Here is a 25,501-nt window from a genome sequence, read left to right on the forward strand (position 1 = left end):
CCTGCAGTCCTTCATTGCAAAGGAATATCAACAGTCATGGACAATCTGTCTTTCGTGGACTGTGTTCACCACTGCTCTCCTGCTCACGGAGAAATCTCTAAGAAATTTCCAAGGAACCCTGGGATCCCCCAAAAGCACAGTATGAAAGCAACTGCGTCTGTCAAGAGGAAGGAGGGAGGGATTTTGTGCTTCTTCTAAGCTCCTTCAGCTGTCATTCAATGAGCTAATCACCACCGGTCTGCCTGAATGTAAATATGCTTTCAAACATTAGACAGATGAGCATGCTCTATTGTCTCTTACCTAATTACCTGTTTAAAGTGCCACATAGCTCAGAGGGAAATAAACAATTAAATGATGGCTGGCCATTTCTCTGTGCCTGCAAGGAAAACAGAGGTTGCTGAGGAAAAAATTAGATAGACGCAGTTGAAAGCAAATCTTTTAAAAGCAGTCACATATAAGGAGGCAGAATAGCTTCGAAGCACAGTCAAGAGGAAGATCTAAGATGTGTGTGGGCTCATTCATGTGCAGACTATGTCTTCATCTTTCATCTTTGCGGAGCACTTAGCAGAAGTGCAATTTTCTTGGGCTGAAATAATTATGTAAAGATTGAAAACGTGGATCACCCCTAATCTGAGAACTTCCTTCCTTAGAATTAACTGAAGCATTATAGACAAAAAATTGAAGTCGGTAACATCTTCCCCCTGAACATGATACTGCAGTTCTAGAATTCACACTATAATATAACAAAATGAAGTATGAGAAATAAAAGCAAGAAAATACAGAAACATATATTAATATTTAATACAATGGATATGCCATCTCCCATCTTCAACCACAAATCCATATGCAAATGCAGACCACCATGAGGCTGGTGGATCACAGTTTGGGGACCACTGCAATAGACTATTCAGAAGTTCTAATCTGTGCTTTCAATTTAAAAAAAGGTTGTGCATCTACTGCACATTTCGACTAAGGGTATGGTCTGGACTAATTAAAATAATTATTTTGTCAATCATCCAAGACGCCACTCTTCCTCTCCTTTTTTCCAGGAAACCTTCCATTCATTTCTGTACACAGAGCATCTCGGTCCACAAAGGAGTTTTGTTTCATTCTGAGAAAGTGAAAATATATAAAGAAACTGCAGCAGCAGTCTTAGACAGCACAATTTTACATATCCCTTTTCTAGGACACACATCTGAACGCTAAAGAGAAGGAGAACAGTCTTCACTCAGTTATACTTAAAAGGTAAATCATCATAGTTTTTAGCATGTACACAGTGCCCAAAGCACTTGGCAACTATTACGTTGCTAATCTTATACGGTAATTCTTATAAGATGCTTTTCCCATATTAAAGAGCGGGGTCACAGACACTGAGCAACAGGAACTCCCCTAAGGTAAACTTGTTGTGAACAAAGTGAGATTTCAGCCAGAGGTGGCACAGTTTGTTAGGGCTACACTAGCCAAAATGTTGTTTGTTTAAAGAACTTATAAACTGCTTAAAGGAAAATATCTAACTGGTGAACAAGGAAATTGAAAAATACAAGAGATTAAAAAAACAGTAAAAAAAAAACCAACCCAATAATTAAATGTATAATAAAAATAATTCATTGTAGATTGCATGGGCCGCAGACTAAAAACTAAAACTTATCAGTAGATACAAAGATAAGGGGGGAAAGAGGGTTTTCAGAAGAGCCATACTACAAACATTCACTTTGACTTAGTGGAAGTAGAATTTGCCAAATGGTTTAGGGGAAGTATCGATTTATCATATACAAAAGACTAGTTTGGCTTGGGGTTCATTCATAACTGTTACTTGCTTCTATGGAGTGGATTGCCACCAGACCATGTGATCATATAGCTACATTCACTCAGGGATCATATAGCGACATTCTATAGCATTCACCACGCGGTAATTTAAGACCCAATAGTTGTCATTTGGCATTGCTCAAGCACAGGGATCTTCAGCCTTTTAGGCCACCTTTTACCCCAAACTTGCATATGGGATTCCCGTTTCATGTTTTCTTCCTCTTCTCCCCCATCTATATCTTTATTCCTCTCTCTTATGAACTCTACTTCACCTTAGCCCTTTCTGCCCCCAGAAAGATCCCGATGCTGTTAGGACAAGCCACCTGAACTAAGGTTGCAGGCCACCAGTTGCAGGTCAGTGTTCACTAGTTAATTATCTATAGACATCACTTAGAAGTAGGCTTGTGGTTATGAAGAGGTAATCAGAAGAGCACAGGAATAATATGTCCTGAGTGTATAATCCCTGTCTTAGTTGACGTTATCCAAACAGTTTAGTACAAATGGCACTACAGTGGTACCTCTGTATAAGTCCGCCCCGTCCAACGTCCATTTCTGCGGACGTCCACAGCAAACCCGGAAGTAGCAGAAAGGTTACTTTTGGGTTTGCCGCTCACACATGCACAGAAGCGCAAACCGCTCCGAGCGCACAGAATAGTGCTTTGTTGAGCGTCCTTTTCGTTGAGCGTCCGGGGCTCCGGAACAGATCCCAGACTCAAAACAAGGTACCACTGTAAATCCTTAACTGCTCAAGGACATATTGTAGCATGAAAAATGCTCCATTGGTTAGAGCATGGTTGCAGGTTCCATCCCTGTATGGGACAGCTGCATATTCCTGCACTGCAGGGGGTTGGACAAGATGGGCCACAGGATTCATTCCAACTCTTACAATTCTATGATTCAGAAGCAAGATCTATTGTGACCATATAGAAGCTGGACTGGCAGCTGAATTTTATTTCATTGCTGGCAATGGGACAATCTCCTCCACTGCATCTGAGGTCTGCAAACTAGCTCATAGGGTACAAGGCAGGCCATGCTCCAACACCTCACTACAACTTGCTCACTACTCTGCATGGCTACAGTGCAGCATCTGTGGCACCAGTGTATGTCATGTGAGTAGAGCAACACATGTACAAGCATCACTGCCGCTTGGGCACCAGTTCAGGAGGACAGGAACATGTGCAGGACTCAGAGGAAACAGCTTGGGGGACTCCTATCATACAGAGACACTTCTGAACTTCCACAGCCTGAGGCAGCTATCTCAATCTACCTAATGTTAGGGTTGACCTTGACAGTATGTCAACAAAGCCAGCTGTAACAGCAGCCTCATCTGAGAGGTCATCCAGTTTCTGTGGACACTGTGAACGAGGTGTCCTCACTGCACATTTGTATAAATGCTCCAAGGTCATTGTACTTGCAAAATTGGAATATCACATTACCATGCAAGGCAGTGAAGGAGCATGGCAGTTGTTCCTTTGAACTGGCTATAACATTCATATCTCATAGATGGTGTGTTTAAATTTAAATGCCCAAATATTCCTTGCCGATCCAAAGGGGTATGCGTATGTAGATAGATAAACAGAGCCTGAAGCTCTTTTCATTGGACTGAACCCTGCTTCAGATATCCAACCAATGAAGAAAATTAAATTGCAATGTGAAGAGAATGGAGAAATTCCTAGCAAAAGAAAGCAAACACTGTTGTTAGGTCATGAGTCCCTTCTATCGTCAGGCACTCCTGATAAGAGAGAGCATATATCATGTACAGACAGAGGACAGGAGAGATTGTTCTTGTTCCTGAATTCAATTAGTCTGAATGTTTGTTTTTAAGCAAGTGTGAAATTCTTCTTGTTGATTTTGCAAACAACCTATAAGGGGCAGGTTGATATCAATTTCACTGTGGTCGCAACAGGGCTGAGTGGAGGGGGGAATACTTTGGGGAAATGCTGGGCGAAGCAAGATTTTAAATGTTGGAGGAACAGCTGTGTCATTTCTGTTTCTTTAGGAACATTTCCATTGGCCAAAGAAAATATCTTCCTGGTTTTGTTCTTCTTCCACCCCACTGTTTCCCTCCTCTTCCCCACAGATTCCAGCACTCCTGGAATTTAATTTTTATCCAGAACCTAAAGGTCTTCATTTCTGCAGTTCTTGACCTTTCTACTAACTGGTGTAGTGACCTTTACAATGTTTGGCTCCTGGGAGATCTGCCCATGCCACATTTGCCACAGAGACTTGGCACTGTGCTGACCTCAGACCACTAATTCTTGGGGACTGAATCCTTCCATGAAAGCAGCTCTGAGGAGATGGATCAATTCCATGGTCTGTCCCACGAGGAGCCATGAGCACCAGAGCCTGAATCTCTTCCCCTGAACCCCACGGATACACCTCTGCTGCTAAACTCTGATGAATGGTCCACAGATTTCTCAGAGAACCAAGTGAGCCCTTAAGGATGTATCCCCAATGCTTGAAACCCCAGGGCCTTGAAGAAGCCAACAGCTGCAGAGGAAGTCACTGACCAGATTCAATATTTAGGAGGTGGGGCCTCTGGTCTATGAATTCCTACCCCAGGCTATAAAGATCTGCTAGTTGCTCCAGGACGCTGCTGAGATAACTGGTATGTTCTGCCTCATGGGGCAGGATAACTAACTCTGGTCCTGTGACCAACACTCTAGTCCCTGTCCAGGGTGCTGATCCTCACCTTGCCTCCCTGGAGCCACTGACCTCCCTCTTGCCTGGGCCATCACCTTTCCTGTGTGATCAGCATCTTCACCAGGACAGGCACGTTGCTGAGAATTCTGGAGCGCAGCTGTAATTTACCTGCAGAACCAGCCACTTGCATCAAGCATTCATTGTTATTGCACTTAAATTCAGTGCAACCCGGAACACACTCAGCATTCTCTGGCAGCTGTACATTATGGGGGAGGGGACTGATAGTGGTAAGCAAGCTTGCCTTTCAGAGAAGCTTGTTTCCCATTATTGATCTGCTCATGGAGAAATCCCTAATAAGCTTTCAAAGAACCCTAACGTTCTCCTGAACAGTTTGAGAACCACTAAACTAGGGGAGTGACTACTGAAGAACAATAATATTCCCATAATATTCCCCCCACCAGCAACAGACATCTGAGTTCAATGGATTGTCTACCCAGCACCCTTGACAATTGTGCCAGCCCACACTATTGGTTTAGTTCCAGGATCATATTTGGGAATCAGTAAGAGGGAACCAAGGTCGTCATCTTGTGTGAGAGCTGTACCACTTTTTTTTGCAGGGACTGACACCACTGAGTGCTCCGTTACTCAACAAAAACAAAGCACATATGTGAAGGACAAGGCTCTTGGCCTAGCCTTCATTCTGACAGGCTGGTATTCTATGTGTAGGAATCTTTTCCCCTCCCTTGTAGTGGCCAGGAGGGAGATGACAATTCTATCCCATGACCTACAATCCAAAGTGGAACGGCCCAGACACAAGTTTACCACTTCAGTAAGATCTAGGCCTTAGACTAAAGGACTTCTCAACGAGATTTTTCAGACTCTGGGGGAGCACAGGCTGGAAAAAGATTCTCTCCTGCAAGGAATCCTGCCAACAAAGGCACCTTGTAAGCACCAGGTGCAAAAAGCCCAAGGTAATTGTCTCTAATTGTGAGCTTCTTGTTAACGCTATAGTTAGCTCAGCCAGAGTTGCTCACAGCATCCTTTCATGTCAATGGGAGTTACATGCATGAATTGCGTGGAGAATGGGGCCATTTATGCTACACTCCCTTGATGCACACCGTATTGAGCTAGTATGCTGGGAGGTGGTTGTTTTTAAACAATATCCAACATTTGCATGTGTTAAAATGTGGCATTAAGAGTTTTCTTTCTGCAAGTTGTTAGAAGTCCAATTAGATTTCTACAGAGCTGTACCTCCTTGAAGATAATTTCCTATTATCAGAGGAAGATGCATACGATGAAATATTGGTTTTCATATGCAAATTATCTCACCTACTTCCCACCCACCACCCTTTTTACTGCTTTGGGACTAAATGCTTTTGCAAACCTAGATGTTCCCACTAGAAAAGTTTGGTGTGATGGACTTTATTTAATTCAGGTTACAGACGCTTCAGGTTACAGACTTTGCTAACCCAGAAATAGTACCTCAGATTAAGAACTTTGTTTCAGGATGAGAACAGAAATCGTGCGGCGGCCACATAAAAGCAGCAGGGGGCCCCATTAGCTAAAGTGGTACCTCAGGTTAAGAACAGTTTCAGGATAAGAATGGACCTCCAGGATGAATTAAGTTCTTAACCCGAGGTACCGCTGTATTTAAAATAAGCAATAAAAATAAAACCCCAATATTGTTGTGTGTGTTTTTTTTAAAAAAATAAATGTCCATAATAGAGAGCGCACAAATGTCAGGGTTAAAATAGCAGCATTTAATCCTGAAAGCTTTACAAAATAAATGTGTTCAACCAGCCTCCTAAAAGCTAGGAGAAAGGTAACTTGGCAGTCTTCTCTGAGCAAGGCGTTTCAAAGAGCTAGGACTGAAAAGGTCCTAGTTGCTTTTAAAGCACCAAAGGCGCTTACAAGGGAAGACCAGTGGACTTTAGCGACAGGCAGACCAATCCTGTGGGTCCTAGTATAGTTGAAAAGAGTAGTACAATGAGGCACACAACAGATGAGAATGAGAGTTGGATCCCATCTCTGGATGATGGAAATACTGTAGTCCCAATGAAAGCAAAGCCTACCTTGTGGGTGTAACTGAGGACAATAATAACCTGAGATGAAGATAGAGGACTAGGACCCAGATCACTCACTCTGAAAGGTGATACCAAACTATGAGAACAGCCAAAAGAGAGTCTCATGTGTGGGGCTTTTGAAGCCCATGTCAGTTCAAGGTAAACATTTCCAGCCAGGCCAAAAAAAAAAAAAAAAAAAACACTTGAGGAGGGTGCAGAACAGGACTAGTAAGGGATGAAACCTAGGAGCCTAGGAGGAGTCCTGAAAGGCAGATAGAGGTGTCTGGAACCCTATCTGAGGTTCCACATATGTGCAATGATCCATTGTGGAGGTTACCAAAGCATGAAGTACAGCAGTCAAGTTACCTGGGACTAGGATGGACCATAGTTGCCAAACCAGCTGTAGCTGGAAATAGACCACCAAGGTTACATGTGATCCATGAGTACCCCAAATTACACAACTGTTCCTTCCTCACCCTTTCCCAGAACACCTAACATCTTGTTGTGATCCAGTTTCCCATTTTGGGCCCCACCTCCAGCCTGTTATTGCCTCCAGACAATATCCTGTCTTCAAGAACAGCTACCGAAATCCAAAGTTCACGCTGATGAGACAGTTACTGCTCAAAGCTATTGGCCAAAGCATAGGCAACTGCTGCTGCCCAGTGCCACCTATATCTGGTTGTTGTTGTTGTTGTTGTTGTTGTTGTTGTTGTTTTTGACTCCTTTCCCACCAACAGCACAGTGGTACCTCAGGTTACATACACTTCAGGTTACATACGCTTCAGGTTACAGACTCCGCTAACCCAGAAATAGTGCTTCAGCTTAAGAACTTTGCTTCAGGATGAGAACAGAAATCGTGCTCTGGAGGTGCAGCGGCAGCAGGAGGCCCCATTACCTAAAGTGGTGCTTCAGGTTAAGAACAGTTTCAGGTTAAGTACGGACCTCCAGAACAAATTAAGTACTTAACATGAGGTACCACTGTATTCAGTTGCTGAATGTGCTTTCCTGTGTTAGGCTGCTGCAGACACAGGGCCAATGAGAAACAGCAAGTGTGCCCCTGTGTCAGGGACCATGCTGAGGAGGACTGCACTGAGGAGGAGTGGTGGGAGCCTCCCCCTCCCCCTGAATCTTCCCAGGAGCAGGAGGACAGTATATATTTGGAACAGTGGTTTGCAGAGGGACATAGTTCAGAAGGCAGAAGCTGGGAAATACTGGATGGGGAACAGCTAGGAGGGAAAAAAACTGGAAGAGAGAGGGTTAACAGATTCACAGTCTCTGGACAGCATTCCCGCCCTTTCTCCAAAGTCACAGAGAGCTCAGAAAGTGGCAGAACAGAAAGCACAGAGGGTACAAGCTCAGATTATAAAACGTAGAAGTGATGTAGATTAATAGGGACAGAAGGGGGTGGGGTCCTTAATTGGGATCACTGCCATTCTGGGAGATGTGTTTGCTGTGATTATTAAAGTTTCTAACTGGTAAGAAGACTTATTTTCCTTTGTTCTACTTATCTACTACCATGGGGGAGGAAGCTGATACCCTGAAACCTGGCACCCGATATACCAGGCCTGCTGCCCTCAATCAGATTCTGAGTAAGCTGATACCAGCTTTTAACTATTCAATTTTAAAAACTCACCTGACTGTTCCATACTGAAATGCCTGCCACATCATTTAGCATTACAGTGCTACCTCGGGCTAAGTACTTAATTCGTTCGGGAAGTCCGTTCTTAACTTGAAACCGTTCTTAACCTGAAGCACCACTTTAGCTAATGGGGCCTCCTGCTGCCGTTGTGCCACCAGAGCACGATTTCTGTTTTCATCCTGAGGCAAAGTTCTTAACCCGAGGTACTATTTCTGGGTTAGCGGAGTCTGTAACCTGAAGCGTATGTAACCTGAAGCATATGTAACCCGAGGTACCACTGTATTTTAATATCTGGGGACATGCTGCAAGATCTTAGATGCCCACTTTTGGTGCCTCTGCCCAGATTGCGACCAAGAAAGATGCTCCGTAACCTATTATTGTTATCACTTCTAGGGCTGAATTGTGGTTGTTAACCTCAATTCGCTACTAATAAATACAGAGCGGGGAGAGGGGGAGAAGAGAGAAGGGAGGAAGCAGTAAAAAGTTGTGTTTAATTCATCTACCACTGCCCCACTGAAGGCAATATCACAGATATTAGCCAAGAGCTTCGGCATAGCAGGGTGAGCTCAGGACAAACCAGAGACTCGATCTGCAAGTTCCTGGATTTTGTCAGCTTGAGTTACAATATTTAGGGAAGACTAAGACACACACTCACATAAGTGTAAAGCGGAAGGAAGGAAGAGAACAGGCAGGCAGAAGAAGTGCCACTGGTCATATCACCTCAGGCTGCAATCTTGTCAGCTCTCATAAGTTAAGAAGGGTCAGCCCAGGTCAGTTCATGGATGAGAGGGTGCCCGTGATTCTCATCTGTTCAACCCAGACTCAGAGTGAAGAGTACTGCAGCCGTCCTGCACGGGACAGGATGCAGCTTTCAGTGAATGCAGAGCCAGCTGCATTTGGGGGAGAGTCTAGACAAAACGCCCTCCATAAGCCCCTTTCACTTGGAAAAGGGGTTTGCGTGCAAACTAGTCATTCTCCCACCAGTTTTCTTGGGCCCTCATGCAAAGATTATTTCATTAGTATCCATAGGACTGCAGCCTTAGAATTCTTATGTCTGCTATTCAAAGGCATCCCCACACACTCCAACATTTCTCCAATGAAAATTATTATTATTATTTATTATTATTAATTGAGTTTCTACACCGCCCTATACCCAGGGCGATTCACAGAAAATATCACAACATATATAATCAGAATAAAATTAACAACCTAATAACACACACACACCTTGAAAAGAGCCACATTTTAAAAGGGTATAGAACGTCAAACAGATCAACCAAAGGCCTTCTTAAAAAAGAATGTTTTCACCTGGCACCTAAAGGTGCATAATGAAGGCACCAGGCGAACTTCCCTGGGGAGAGCATTCCACAGACGAGGAGCCACTGCAGAGAAGGCCTGTTCTCATATTGCCACCCTCCAGACCTCTTGAAGAAGGGCCTCAGAAGATGATCTCATGGTCCAGGTAGGTTCATATGGAAAGAGGCAGTCCTTGAGGTATTACTATACAGGGATATCCTATTCAATAATAATATTATTTATGCCCTGCCCATCTGACTGGGTTGCCCCAAACACTCTGGGCAGCTTCCAACATATATTAAAACATAATAAAACGTGAAACTTTAAAAAAAAAAAAAAAAAAAAACAGCTGCCTTCATGTCTTCTATAGGTTATATAGTTATTCATCTCCTTGGCTTGGGGGTCACAGAACTGTCGGCATGCAGAAGGTTGAAAGGCCAGCTGACTAGCCCCCAGATGAGCTGTCTCCTTCCAGCCATCCCGCTGCAAAGACCCATCAGCCTCTGCTGTGATGTAATTCAGCGACCCGGGCTTCAAAGCCAGGGCTCACTATGTCAGCAGAGCGAACTGCGCACACAGAATAGGCATGGGGCTTGTGGAAGCATACTAAAACTACAGATTTATTAATCATAAATCAGGACAAAGAAACATGTCATCTCTCTTTTTGTCTTCTCCAAGAGACAGGGGAAAGCAAAAGCTATATACACAACAGAAGCTCCCAGCAAGCTGTGCTGATATGTAAACAGACATGTGACATGCAACAGTTCCATGTCTGCAACTAAAGGTGGAATGGAATTTTCCAACATCCTCCCCCTTTCCATGGAACCTATGGCGCAGTATTTCAACCCAACTGCAACCGCTGTACATATACCTGAAGTTGTTCTCTGTTAACAACCTTAGACAACAGATCTGCAGGAATTTTGTTTCCTGGCATATAGGACACCTGAATAAGCCCTTTCTAAACACACTCCCTTGCACGATGTAATTTGATCTGCAAGTACTTGGTTCTTTGCTTGCAACTCTCTGAAGCTAGCAAAGCCAAACAGGACCTGTTGTCTTGATAAACCTGTATAGGACATTTCACATTAACCCATGTTTCTCTGACAAAAATAGGGATGTTCCACTGGATTGACTTTGGCACTATTGGTCTCGCAGTAGCAGAAAGCCTTCCACTCATGCAAGGCAGGGCACCTACAAGAGTGTTCCATATCATATCTTATACTATTCTGCAGGGCTGCCACCCCCATCTTGGATCCTTTGAAGAAACCTTTTGGGGAATGGGCAATCCACATTGGGACCTACAAAACTAGATGCCCCCCTGCGTTGACGTAAGTAGTGTCTGCTATCATAATGCTGTGGTTGGCTACAACCCCTTGTAACAAAAAATAGTATAGTGTTGCCAAAAATGACTGCAGCAGTTAGCGATGGTTGGCAGAGCTATATAGAGCCTTGGCTAGTCTCCTGTGGTGAACAGGAGTTGCCTGAAGACGACCAGGCAGGAAAGCTTCTGTAAAATTTGTTCCTTTCAGACAATCAAGGTGACTAAAAAAACACAAAACTTAACAAAGTGATATGTGGGTGAGTAAAAACATGGCTTATAATTTTTGTGCTCATTAATATGGCTGAGTTAGTGGGAAGGTTTGGCTTGAAACACAGGGAAATAGAGACAGCTCATCAGATAAAGTGGGGGAAAGCGGATTTTAGTAAGATTATGAATGAACAGAGGAGGCAATGTTGAGAGGGGGCGGATATATTATCAAGTCATTAGTAAAACGGCATATTATAGTGCGCTTTATCTTGTGTGGTTTTAAGAGATCATTAACATCAAGGGCTTGTCTGTGTTTCTACACGACACAGAACCTACCGTTCTAACACAATGAAAGCATGAAAAAATATTACGGAGACTGCACACAACCATCCTGCTTAATGACTACATAATATATGTTTAGTGCCAATAAACATCATGAAGAGTATTAGTTGCTGAGTCTGGCCTTGCCACTGTTTTTCTAACATTAATAACTCAGCTGTTTTGGATTTTTTTTATTTTTTTATGCTAAAAGCAGCATGTCTGCATTATTGACTATGGAATACAGGATTTCATTAAGCAAACAACACAGCCCATTTCAATTGAGGGATTGATTTCCAGAGGAGAGAGAGCATCTGGAAGTGGCCTGCCGACAGTTCCTATTCCTCCCTCTGTAATAGAAATTGCCAACTGATTTAAATTAGGTTTCTCCACATTCACTCCTGGACTGTGAACTTGGAGCAGGAGTTAATAAGTCCAGAGCAGACAAAAGGATGCACATCACCTCCTCAAAGTCAAGGAGGGGAAAGCAGCAGGAAAATCTGACACAATTTTGGACAGCGTTGGACAAGGGTGGCTTCAAGCATTCAGCTCTCAAACTGAGGTGAGGTTGCCAATTCTTCTTTACCAGCTTCTGTTTCGGGTCTTAGCAGGCCTTGGCAGGTGAAGGTGCCTATCGTCATGCCCTGTTGTGCTGCCTTCAGCTGCTGATTTCTGGACCTCAACGTGATCTGAAAAGCACAGGAGCAGGCCAGCTATTTTCCCCCTCATCAATTGGCAACCCTACATGGAAAGCAGCAATGATCAATTCCATATATTAGCGTGCCATCAGGGGGCTACACTTTGTATGCGACAATTCTGAGGGAATGAAAAAAGAGGCACAGTGGTACCTCGGGTTACATACGCTTCAGGTTACATATGCTTCAGGTTACAGACTCCGCTAACCCAGAAATAGTGCTTCAGGTTAAGAATTTTGCTTCAGGGTGAGAACAGAAATCGTGCTCCGGCAGTGTGGCGGCAGCGGCAGGCCCCATTACCTAAAGTGGTGATTTAGGTTAAGAACAGTTTCAGGTTAAGAACAGACCTCCAGAACGAATTAAGTACTTAACCTGAGGTACCACTGTATTGTATAACTAACAAGCACGGCTAGCTCATTTTTTTCTGTTTCCCAAAGGACCACAACAAAAACAGCTTTCCTGCCATGACACACAGTTCCTTTTGTGCAGGTGAGTGCAGGTCGGGAGTTCTAATTATGCAGGGTGTTTGTCCCGTGTAGGTTTTTCATTCATGTTGAAAATATTCTCTTCAGCATGAGTAATAAGAAAAAGACAGCCTAACATCTCTGGGGTTTCTCCCCACCTTGTTGCTATAATCTTAATCTTTCCCGTTGCAGCAAAATGTTTGCTAACATGTTTGATCAAGCGCCTGTTAAAGAGAAATATTGTGCTGTTGGTGCCAACCAGACCACCTCCACTTGGGTGTCACTGTAATTATTGTCAAGCATTATTGTTGCAAGGGTGTACAGAGCACATAGATCTTTCTTTTAATATGGAGCTGGCCAATTTAATGGAACATTAGTAATGCAGCCAGCACAGAGTCTGCTAACAAAACTTTACGTTACTGCTGGATGAATTACACTATACCTCTTGAATGTCTAGCAGCTGGCAAGAGGCCAGAATCTTTTACATCTGAAAATGGAGCTTGTTTCTTCCTCTCCCCCCCCCCCCGCCCTCCCTAAAGAAAACAGAAGAACTGGTCTTGGTGAGCTTCATATATAGTAAAGTTTTCCAATAGGCTAGAAATGTAAAACATCAACCCTAAAATAACATTGTCTGTTATTTCATTGAGAGGTGCACTAATTCTTCCTTAGTTTTGATTTTAATGTAGAAACTAAAACCAGCCATGTTGAAGGGATAGAAAGTTTCAACCAAAAAGCACCTAGATTGCATCTATATTCAACTTTCCTCAGTCCTCTTTAAAGCCATGGTTTTCTTTGGATTTTGTACCATTTTTTCTCAGTGGGTGCTTTGCCACCATTTCTAGATTAATCATAAGTATGATTCCCCCCACCCACAAAATTCAACATTAGGTACCGTGGTTTGAAAGGAGTGAAATCAAAATGTCAGTTTGCCTACAGAAAGCTTTCGTGGAGGACAAGTGAGGGCAATGGTGAGTGGAGACAAATGAAGGAAATATAATGAAATAAATGAATATTTTTTTGTAAAGGGAAGGCACTTTTCAAACACTGCAGAAAATCTCCCCCCCCCCCCAATGCAGTAGGTTTAGCTCTGTCTCTAATTTACTTTTACTAGCCTATAAGGATTTTACATATGAACTGGTTTCGAAAGGAATATTTTTAAACCTCAGTGACCTGAGCTTGGTTTGGAAGCCAATCCAAATTCCATCATCACCTTTCACATTTGCCTAACACCCTGGCTCGGTGCGCCCAGGAAAAGGCAATTTCTTTTTCTTGCAGAAGTCATTATGACCCATGAGAACAAACAAAGAAAGCTGCAAAACTGAAAATGAGCAATAAAGCCAGCTAGACCACGAAATCTGCCATCTAGCAATTTCCCTCTAAAGCAGAAAAATCAGGTAAACGTGGCCTTGCTTTCCCTTCACCTTATTATGAGCTCAGTAACATTTATCACATAGGTAGTAAATCTACAAAGGTTATAGTGCATTTGCCATATAAGGCTTCTGGGAGGTTGCTTATTGTGCTATAAATTGCAATCAGCTAAATCCATTCCAAATAAAAAACAACAACCCAATTTAATTTTTAATTTTTGCTGTCTACAAAGGCGCTCAAGGAAATTGTGGCATCTGTTGGGGGAGTGCAAAAAAAAAAAAAGACAACATGAAATCCTATTCATGATCCTTCTTTGCAGCTCTCAAGTGGATGACTGAAAACCAATGACTTTAGGAAACCAGTGCAGTTTGGGAGCTACCAAAATCTCACTTATTCGCCAGTCTCTGCTAGGAGTTGCTGGAGTAGAAACATCACCATCTATTAAAGTGATTTTTAAACCTCATGTTACGCTATTAGAATTCCAAATTTGCTGCGGTAATAAAGTTGCATTTTAGAGCATTCAAAGCACTTGACATACGTTCTCTCACATACCTGCCAATGAGGGGCCACCATTTCCTCCCACAATGCCCCTGGAATTATGCTCTATCAGTGTCATGATACAGCATCATTTCAGGGTCAACCTTGAGATGGGAGGTGGCCGCCACTGGGCCTAGTTAGGAGCGCCACTGTTAGCGCCAGTTATTAAAATTTCTTATCCCCCCCCCCAACAACAAAAAAGCCCACAATGCAGCCTTCCACCTTTTTGTAACATACTTGTATAGAAAATGCATATTGTACTTCTAGAGAAATTCCTATCCACCCTTCTAGGGCTGATGTACTACCAAGGACAACTTCCATCAATTTAACCTTTTTTCAATAGAAAAACTGACTGTTCGACTACATTACTGTGACATGCTCCATGTAGGGTTAACCCTTAAGGCTGCCCTGGGAACTGCAGCTGGTGTAGCTTGGATGCTGTTAGGGGCAATTTACCATCAATATGTAATATAGCTGCTAAGGCAGGCTTCCTCAACCTTGGCCCTCCAGATGTTTTTGGCCTACAACTCCCATGATCCCTAGCTAGCAGGACCAGTGGTCAGGGATGATGGGAATTGTAGTATCAAAACATCTGGAGGGCCAAGGTTGAAGCCTGTGCTAAGGGATCTGCACTAACTACCAATTAGCTACCGGGCCAAGTTTAATGTTTTGCTGTTTATTTATAAAATTTTCCTTCCTTCCTTCCTTCCTTCCTTCCTTCCTTCCTTGGGATCTGTTGGTATACAAAGCTGTAAACAACTTAGGATCTGTTTGCCTGGAGGCTGCCTTTTTATCCTGCTCAACCCTTTTCTTTTCTTTTCTTAGAATAATTTCATTTATAAGAAGATAGTGTGAAAGAGAGAGAGAAGTTAGTGAGAAAGAGAGAGAGAGAGAGAGAGAGAGAGGAGGAGGAGGAAATATGTCATAATACAATCCTACTTGAACCTTTAGATCATCAAGCGAAGCCCTAATGTGGGTACCACATGCCCCAGGAGTCTGTTTAGGGAATTCGCAAGGCAGAGCTTTTAGTATGGTGATATCCGTTGTATGGAACAGACTCTCCTTGGAAATTAGAATGGCATCAACAACTTATTCTTTTAAGCAGCTCCTTACTCCCCCCGCTCCACCCAGTCTTTTCCAGGTAGCATTGCTTAATGCATTTTACTGCTTTAACCTGCATTTTGTATTTTGCTTTTTTCCCCTTCTTGACAGTATTTTTCAATATTGGTTGGTACATTTTTTAAAAAAAAAAACAACACAACTAAATAATCACTCCAATCAGATATTGGAGTCAAAGGCACCCCAAGGAAACCATACAAACAAAACATATACTGGTAGCTATTAAGGACGACACAATTGGTTGGTAAAAAAAAACAAACACAAGCAAACGCAAACCATGTCTTCCAGTTTTCCAGTAAAGGCAGTCAAGTTGCACAGAAATCACTGGGGTTAACCAATCTCACAGACTTTGCAACCACAACAGGCACTATCAGAGCATCCTACGCAAAGTCACCAAATTTCAGAAATGTATGGCGCCTATGGTCTGTATGGTCTATGCTTCATCAGACTGCAGTCTGGGCAGACAGCATGTGGGATTCCTGGTGGAAATAGCTGGCTGGCCACTGTGGGAAGAAGGATGCTGAACTAGAAGGACTTTTGATGTGCTCCAGCATGAAATCACAGAACTGTAGAGTTGGAAGGGGCCCAACCCCCTAGTTCAACCCCCTGCAATGCAGGAATCTGCTGCCCAACATGGGACTCAAATCCACCACCCTGAGATGAAGAGTCTCTTCTCTTCCAACTTGTTCTTATGTGGGGTGCTACATGTTGATCATCCACATCAAGAAGCTAGGCATTTCAGGAAGAAAGGTTCTAGGGCAGCCTTCTCCCTGTCGTGCCAGTTTTCTGTGTTTGGGGATTAATTTATTTTTATTTCTGCAGGAGCATTCGTGTATGTGGGCTGGCCTTCTTCAGTCTCAGACTAGCCTAGCCAGCCCCCTTCCCCTTCCTATCAGCCACACAAATTATTCTTGATATTGCAGTCCTGTGTTTTAAGTCTGTCTCTTGACCCAAGTTGTCTGGCATGTCACCGTAATTGTCACTTGGTCCTATTCCTGATCTCCAGTCACAAAACCTGTGGTTTTTCATGAACATAACATGGAGCCCTTTCCATGTCTCAGCTGGGCCGCTGTGACAGCAAACATATACAAGAAGCCCGTTCCAACGTTCCAGCATGCTCCAACGTCACACTGCAGTGTGACCAACAGAACACAGGATGGGGCTAGGTAGGTAAAAGGGAGAACTATGTATCTAACCATAAGGTTCATTCCAAACGGCTAACATGACCAGGGCAGATGAAGCCCAATGGTTCAGTTTCCGATCAGGTTAATGACAGCAATGAGGATAAAATCTGCATTGCACCACAAACACTGGAGCCTAATTCCTAGAAATCGCATGCAGTGGGCTTCTTTGCACAAACTGCACAAACCAGGGAACCTCCAAATGCACAAACTCTCCCTAGACACACACACACACACACACACACACAAACCCCATCATAATGGGTTGCATTTTGCTAGCCCTGAATACATGGGCTTAGGAAAAGGGCTCTTGCACATAAGTGTTTTGATGTTATGCTAATTTGCAGCTTGATTTTCTTTAATAGTCCCACTACCACTTGCTTGGAAATGGGGTGGGGTGGGAGACAAGAGAGGAGGGGCGCAGGTCTAATGGAATGAAACCGTTAGGCATTTTCCTCTAGATTTTCCATGTCAGAGTATGACATCAGCATAACCCTTGTCCTTCCTTTTCAGTCTAGACGCTGAATGTCATTTGTTGTGTTGAATTAAGGCTCCAGCCTACACAGATGGGCCCTTCACATTCATTCAGAGTAGCAGTGTGATGTCAGATGGAACTTCATACAGGCGTATATCTCTCTGAATCTGAGCAGCAGAGGCTTTTGCCAAACGTACCATGGCTCTGTTAATGCCTTTATTGATCAGGCTGGAAAGTTATCATCACACCATATAACAAATAAAAACCCATTTTTCCTTGGCAGTTCCTAGTGCTTTTCGGAGAGAGGGAAGGATCTCTCTTTCCCTGTTCTTACTTCATTCAGAATCAAGCTCAGGGCATGACAAATGCTATATTCTTCAGCATAGGCATTCCTAAATAGGAATGCAGTCTGGAACCATGCACCCATTGCTACCATCTTTGCTTGCTTGATTCCTTATCTCTATAGTTTCCCGAGCACCAGCCAGCAAATATATTTGGGATGGATCAAGAGAAAAGGATGTTAAGTGCTTCTCATGACCCACAATTCGCCCAAGGCAAGGAGCAAGAAGGTCTGATTTGATAATGTGGGTTTCTTCTCCCTCTTTCATATAAGCTGAATGTTGGAAGAGTCAGGACAATGGATATTCCGCAAAAAATGAAGGGCATCTTTTTATACGCCACGGCGGCAGCAAGAGTTCTTATCATGGCAAAATGGAAGAGTATTGAAATTCCCTCTGTACATGAATGGATCCAAAAGCTGACAGAATATGCCGAATTAGATGGTCTATCAGAAAAAATAAAGAATAAATCAAAACAGGAATTTGTCTCAAAATGGGAGGTTTTCAAAGAATATTTGAAATATATAGTAGTTTAAACTCTGTTGCAGCATTCGAGGAACTTCAGTAACAGTTGCAAATTAGACATAAGAGTTAAGATATATTAAGAAAAAGTTAAATTATGATAAAAGTGTGTATTGGCAAGAAGTAATATGAAATTGAAATAAGGAATAGATGGGAGGTCGGGTCTATAGTGTTAAGACCAACTTATGTTTTATTGTTTGTTAAGAAAAAAAATGTGTTTATTGTTATTCCTGTGGGTGTTTCTGTATCTGTGTTTACTTTTCTTTTTTTCTTGCTGTATCAATAAAAAAAAAAGGAACAGTCAGGTCAGAACAAACAAAGTACTTTGTCACACAGCACATAGACAAACTATGGAATTTGCTGCCACAAGATATATTGATGGCCATCAACCTGAATATCATTAAAAGGGAAAGTTTAGAATGACAAGGCTACCAGTGGCTACTGGTTCTGATGGCTATGTTCTGCCTGAATTGTTGAAGGCAATATGTCTCTGAACACCAGTTGCTGGGAATCAAGTTGCTGTTGTTTGCGGGCTTCCCAGAGGCATCTAGATGGACACTGTGAGAACAGAATGCTGGACTTGGTAGATCTTTGGCCTGATGTCACAATGCTGATGTCACAAATCACTGTTTTTGTCAGCTGCTGCTTTCCTAGCAACCACAGTGGATATCCCATTAACATAGTTAACCACAGTGGATATCCTATTAACATAGTTACAGCTGATTGGCTGAAGAGAAGAGGGGGAGCAAGGCAGGTTGCTCAGGAAAGGATGTGGACAAGGCAGCAGACAAAAACAGAAACTGGGCAAAGCCGACTGGGAAGGGATTAATAACTGTAACAAATATGGTGCAGTTATACAACTAAGTCACGCTAGGATTCTGCTTTTCTTCCAAAACTAGGTTTTTCAATTAGCACTTCCATCTTCCCTGCCTATTGGCCATGCTGGCTGGGAATCAGAAACATCTGGAGGACAGCATATTGGCTGCCCCAATCCAAGGAATGGAAGTGTTTGCTTCATCCTTATCCTCTCTTATTGTATGGGAGATAATTAGATTACAGCATGGGAATAGAGCTGATTCAACAAAGACTGTGATCACTAAGGGTGTCCACCAACTTTTGTATCAATGAATTTTAGAATGACGTTATAAATAATATGGCTGTTGTGGTCTCGGCATCACCGTAAGTCAGCAAAAGTAACTCTGCACCTGAATCATAAAAGTATATCAGCAAACTAGGTGGAATTTCCAGTGTTTTTATATACGGGGAGAAGTATAAGCATGAAATCTGTCTTCTTCTAGCCAGACTTAATATCACATTTCTCTTCCCAGAATAGCTTCTAACTTTATAGATACAAATTCCAGGTGTGTAGTCGTGGTTGTTGTTGTTTAGTCGTTTAGTCATGTCCGACTCTTCGTGACCCCATGGACCAGAGCACGCCAGGCACTCCTGTCTTCCACTGCCTCCCGCAGTTTGGTCAAACACATGCTGGTAGCTTCGAGAACACTGTCCAACCATCTCGTCCTCTGTCGTCCCCTTTTCCTTGTGTCTTCAATCTTTCCCAACATCAGGGTCTTTTCCAGGGAGTCTTCTCTTCTCATGAGGTGACCAAAGTATTGGAGCCTCAGCTTCAGGATCTGTAGTCAAGGTAAAGGTAAAGGGACCCCTGACCATTAGGTCCAGTCATGACCGACTCTGGGGTTGCGGCGCTCATCTCGCTTTATTGGCCGAGGGAGCCGGCGTACAGCTTCCGGGTCATGTGGCTAGCATGACTAAGCCACTTCTGGTGAACAAGAGCAGCGCCCGGAAATGCCATTTACCTTCCTGCCGGAGCAGTGCCTATTTATCTACTTGCACTTTGAGTTGCTTTCGAACTGCTAGGTTGGCAGGAGCAGGGACCGAGCAATGGGAACTCACCCCATTGCAGGGATTTGAACCGCCGACCTTCTGATCGGCAAGTCCTAGGCTCTGTGGTTTAACCCACAGCGCCACTCGTGTCCCATGGTCAAGGTAGGCCTGGCCAAAAGTACTTCTCCCTGTGCTGCCAGTGGAGAGGCATGCCCACTTGCTCTACACTGGGGGTGTGGCTCTGCAGATGTTGCTGGACTACATCTCCCATCACCATTGGGACCTTTGGCCATGCTGGGTAGGGGTTGGTGGGAGTTGGAGTCCATCAGCAGCAGAGGGATCACAGGTTCCTAATCCCCATCATGGAGATGCCCAATCACATGGTTCCCCAATTTGTACTACCCTTCCCCTTTGTATAAAGGAGAAGAAAGGCATGAACTGGGCAACCATGTGCAGTGCCCTGCCCTGTTAAAGATACCAACTCAAACAAGCCCTCCTAATCACACATGGTATTATCTGGATGGTGGAAAGGAGGGATCAGACCCAGTCATCTACCACCCAAAGACCCTTATTGCCCAGGTAAAGTCAAGGACTGGTTGGATGCAGAGGAATGGTGGAAGGAACCAGCATAAGTGACCAGTCTATTTAGAGGGCAAAGGTAAAGGGACCCCTGACCATTGGGTCCAGTCGTGGACGACTCTGGAGTTGCAGTGCTCATCTCGCTTTACTGGCTGAGGGAGCCGGTGTACAGGTCATGTGGCCAGCCAGTTCTGGCGAACCAGAGCAGCGCACAGAAACACCGTTTACCTTCCTGCCAGAGTGGTACCTATTTATCTACTTGCACAGCATGCTTTAGAACTGCTAGGTTGGCAGGAGCAGGGACCAAACAATGGGAGCTCACCCCATCATGGGGATTCGAACCGCCGACCTTCTGATCGGCAAGCCCTAGGCTCAGTGGTTTAGACCACAGCATCACCCGCATCCATTTATAGGATAGATGCGCCCAGTTTATAGGATAGATGTGCCCAATTTATAAAACAAGAAGCTAGACAAACCCATTATGGACCTAATAAAGACCTTAAGCTGTATAACCTTTTCTTTCAAAAAGCAAGCAAACAAACAAGATGACTGTTGCTTACCTAATTATTAGTGGTCTAATTTTTATTATTCCACTTTCTTCCACCTCCCTTCTTGGGATTTAAAAAAATTGTGTGGTGGGATATAAACCTGCCGTTTTCCAGTAAGTGTTCTTGCAAGGTCATGAAAATTATCCCAGATGCAGAATATCTATGAGGCACCGTGCCAGAATGCTTGCATTCAGCAAAATTGCAGATGTAATGTCTGTAAATAAGGCTGACTCCAAACGTCTAAACAACACATGTGATAGATGCCTTATAAATACTTAAGCAAAATTGAAATAACACTGGTTAGAATCTAGATCATTTCCTATAATAAGTGGATTTGAGAAGTGTTTCCTCAATGCTCAGTGTCGCTCTTGCCTGAATTCGTAAAATCACCTACAAGGAAGACCATTTGGAGTAGAAATAAGGGGTGGCGGTGGGGAGTCTGGCTGATATTTTTGTATGAGGAGAGTTGCCTTGCTGAGTTTAGCCCTGAAAAGCAGCATACAAATATACTTATTTATAGAAATATTTATATACCACTATATCATCAAAGAGGGACACAGGTGGCGCTGTGGGTTAAAGCCTCAGCGCCTAGGACTTGCCGATCGAAAGGTCGGCGGTTTGAATCCCTGCGGCGGGGTGCGCTCCCGCTGCTCGGTCCCAGCGCCTGCCAACCTAGCAGTTCGAAAGCACCTCCGGGTGCAAGTAGATAAATAGGGACCGCTTACCAGCGGGAAGGTAAACGGCGTTTCCGTGTGCGGCTCTGGCTCGCCAGATGCAGCTTTGTCACGCTGGCCACGTGACCCGGAAGTGTCTCCGGACAGCGCTGGCCCCTGGCCTCTTGAGTGAGATGGGCGCACAACCCCAGAGTCTGTCAAGACTGGCCCGTACGGGCAGGGGTACCTTTACCTTTACCTTTATATCATCAAAACATCATACTTTGCAATAATATTCCTATACCTTGCACCTTTTGAAATAACACAGCCAGGGAAGTAAGTGGCCTTGGTTGCAATTATGGAGGGATGCTAATTCTCAGGATCAGAAGACAATTAACAATTTCCTCCCTGCTGTTGTCTTGAAGAAAAATGTTCCTTTGAAGCTGCCATTTGCCTTGGGAGGAAATCCCCCATTCATGTCTCCTATGGCGCTCCAGACGCTTTGCACCTCACAAAATAGGCTGGTGGACCTCAGAGATCTAGTAAAACAACAACCTAAAGTAGATCCTGCAAACTGGAAGTCAGCCCATCTGGTCTCTGTACTCCTCTCTGCTTGCTTCCCAGTTTGATGAAGCTGACTCGGAGGAGAACTCTTGTAGCCTCTCTGCTTGAGCAGGTCTTCCTGGACACAGCACCTCAATCACCCATCCGCTCGAACCAGGACCTTGGCAGGTTGAGCAGAGAGCTTGTTTGAGCAGCAACCATCATCACCATCATTTTTAATTTGTATACCGCCTTTCTATCTTACAATACTCAAGGCGGTTTACAGGCTGAAGAAACAAAAAATGTACATCTTATAACAATCTAATGCAATACAAAAATGTGATAATAAAACATAACTTTAAAATAGGCAACCTCCATCAAAAAAGTAGCATTCAACAATCATTAGAATAGTATAAAAAAATAATCAACATATAAAAGTTAAACAGAAATCCACTCAACAGTTACAATAATGTTTAAACTATAATCAATAAAACAACGGCAAGCCACAGTACATAAAACAATACAATACACATTGAGAAGCAGAGGTAGAGCAAGGCAGGTGGAAGGAGGTCTCTCCCCTCAAGTTCTTCCTCCAGGCACAGCTTCCTTATGAGGACTCCTAGGGCTGGAGGGTTGGGCAAGGCAGGTGGAAGGAGGCCTTGCCTGATGGAGTCTCTCCCCTCACCCTGCATTCAGCAAGCTCCTACAGACCCTCTGCTCGAATGAGATGCTTTCTTGATGAAGCAGAGATGCAACTACGGTGCCTGTTCCCAAATACAGGGCCAGGAAGTAGTGGTGAGAGGGAAGAGGGAGAGAAAAGGGTGGAAGCTCTTTGCCATGTTCCTTGCTACTCTCCATTTTCTTCTGCTGCTCCACATCAAATTTCTAACCATGATGCTAAAATAACCACCATACTAACCTTGCTTTGAATGAACGTGGCTCGAAGTTGCGAAAAACAGAAGAGCAGAAACTGCAGAGTCCAAATGCAGTCAGATGGTTGATTTCACAAATGCCTTCAGGGTTCCTGAACACATGTGGGAGAAGGGATTGCTAAACACACACAACTCTTGACCACTGTCACCGCCATCAAAAGGCTCCTGGGATTCATCAAGGTACGCTGCAGATGGTCTGGAGGGGGAAATGGATTTTTCAACATTACGCCTGAAGAGTGTGTTTTCAAAGCTTTGGAAACTAAAGAAATGCTCCGACATTCTGTCCTTTGTTTCCCCCGTTGGGCCTGTACGATGGGGCATCTCTGAACAGCGGGTGATCATCAAACCATATGTGCCACAATGCTTAGGTAAAACGAAGGACAGTGTCAGACTGCAAGCAAGGAAATAAATTAAACTGACAATACCATCTGGAAAAGTCTTCACAGAAACATTGCCTTCTGCTTATTCCCTTTCCTTGGCCTTTTTCATTTCACAGTCTAATCTTTCGTCGATCCCTTTGGAATACGGCTGAGGAACCTGTAGCCCTGCAGATGTTTCTGGACCCTATCAGCCCCAGCCAGCAGGGTTCATTGTTGTTGTTATTATTATTATTGTTATTATTATTTTATTTTTTATTAGTTAAACTTATTACCTTATTACCTATAAGGTCTCTAAATGACTTACTTTTAAAAACATATACATATACATTATACCATTGGCAAGGGAGAGAGAGAAAATCATATTAATATGTCATAAATTACATAAAAAATGGCAAACAAGGCCTTTCCATAAATAATAGAAAGCTTGGGCAGCACACCAACAATAAAACAGGCTCACATGAGTTGAAAAGTTTTGGTGAAGATGTTTACCTGGTCTTCTTTCTTTGGTGATCACTCGTACTTGAGTAAGATTGTCTTCCATGAACACAGATTTAACAGTGAGTCCGTAAGTGACTGTGGAGGCCAATTCTGGATCCACGTGTCCTTCCACAGTGGGGAGATTGGTTTCCAGGTGGGAGTTGACCACCGTGAGGGTTTGCCAAGTGTTCCTTCCTCTTAGCACGTTTCTCCCTTTTTTCTCTGGTACCTGGTACCGAAACTATGTCAGCCAGGGTACCATGTGGATTTCACTGAGGATGATATAGCACAATGGTTATATCAGAAGTGGAGAACCTCGGGCTGTGGTGGGGGTGGGGTGCAAATGTGATCCTCCAACTCACTCTCACTCTCTCTGGCCTTGTTAGTTCCCCTCCCAGAGCTACAGTTGCCAGTGTGATGTAACAATCAATCCCTCTTCACAGAGGCTTCTGGAAACCGTAGCTATGGGCAAGGAACAGAGGTCACCTAACAGCTCTCAGCACCCTTCACCTACTAAAGCTCCCAGAATCCTTTGGGGGAAGTCATCACTGCTTAAAGAGGCGTCCTAGTGCTTTAAAGTGATGTCATAGTGTGAAAGTGGCATTTGCCAAGGTTCTTCTTTTTACTCCGGATCACACGGCTTTTGAAGAGAAGTAGATGAAGCTTATCAAAGCTTATCTTGTATTCAGACTTGTTACGGCGGCAGCTGTCTGGCAGCAGCAGAACAGACCCTCCAAATGTCCCTATTTTCCAGGGACAGTCCCGGCTTTACAGAAGCCATCCCAGTTTCTGATTTGATCCCGGAATGTGCTGCTTTTCCTTAGGGCGTCCTTATTTTCATCAGAGAATTGTTGGAGAGTATGCTGGAGGATATGGAGTTATGGGACCCCTCTGAGCCAATGAGATAAGTAACTATACAAACTTTAGAAGAACATCTGAAGGCAGCCGTGTACAGGGAAGTTTTTATGTTTTGTGTTGTATTATGTTTTATAATGTCACCCAGAGTGGCTGGAGCAACCCCGTCAGATGCGCAGAGTATTATTATTATTATTACTATTATTATTATTAAATAGGACATCCCTGTTTTCATCGGAGAAATATTGGAGGGTATGGAAGCACTAGCAATGGGGTGGCACACCTGGGACAGGTTTGCTTAGGGACACAGGGGACAGTTCTGTCCTCTTGCCACCTTGCCACCACACCCTGTCCCAAAGCAGTCCCCCGCTAAGCTGTCTCACTGTGTCTAATGTTAGAGGTGGCCTGCAACAGAGAAAATGAAGGCGTACAAACAGAAAAAGAACACAAAAGCTATTTCAGTTGCTTAAGCTTAGTTAGAGTTGGGCATGCCTTTCGTCAGAGAATGCAAACAGCTGCCCAAACAATTAAATGGGCGAAGGGATCTAATATGCCACAAGGGGAGTCCTTGCTGTTCACAGCGCGCGAACAGCACCTATTTGGATAAACGGTGGCACTGCTGCCAGCTTCCTTTGGCGCCTGCGCTGTGCAAATTGATATGCCACCTTAAATGCTCCAACATTGATTGAGCACTTCT

General features: G+C 43.7%; 2 long non-coding RNA genes across 2 annotated transcripts; both read right to left on the reverse strand.

The window, feature by feature from the left end:
• Nucleotides 1-779: 779 nt before the first annotated feature.
• On the reverse strand, nucleotides 780-24,876 carry LOC310844431. The gene is made up of 3 exons (XR_014564120.1): nucleotides 23,962-24,876; nucleotides 23,080-23,288; nucleotides 780-1,111 (listed from the first exon to the last, which is right to left on the reverse strand). It is a non-coding gene; the product is annotated as an uncharacterized lncRNA (long non-coding RNA).
• On the reverse strand, nucleotides 15,163-18,544 carry LOC310844420. The gene is made up of 2 exons (XR_014564109.1): nucleotides 18,383-18,544; nucleotides 15,163-17,916 (listed from the first exon to the last, which is right to left on the reverse strand). It is a non-coding gene; the product is annotated as an uncharacterized lncRNA (long non-coding RNA).
• Nucleotides 24,877-25,501: the final 625 nt, after the last annotated feature.

The sequence above is a fragment of the Podarcis gaigeae genome, assembly GCF_964106915.1.
Source record: "Podarcis gaigeae genome assembly, chromosome: 5".
NCBI lineage: Eukaryota > Metazoa > Chordata > Lepidosauria > Squamata > Lacertidae > Podarcis > Podarcis gaigeae.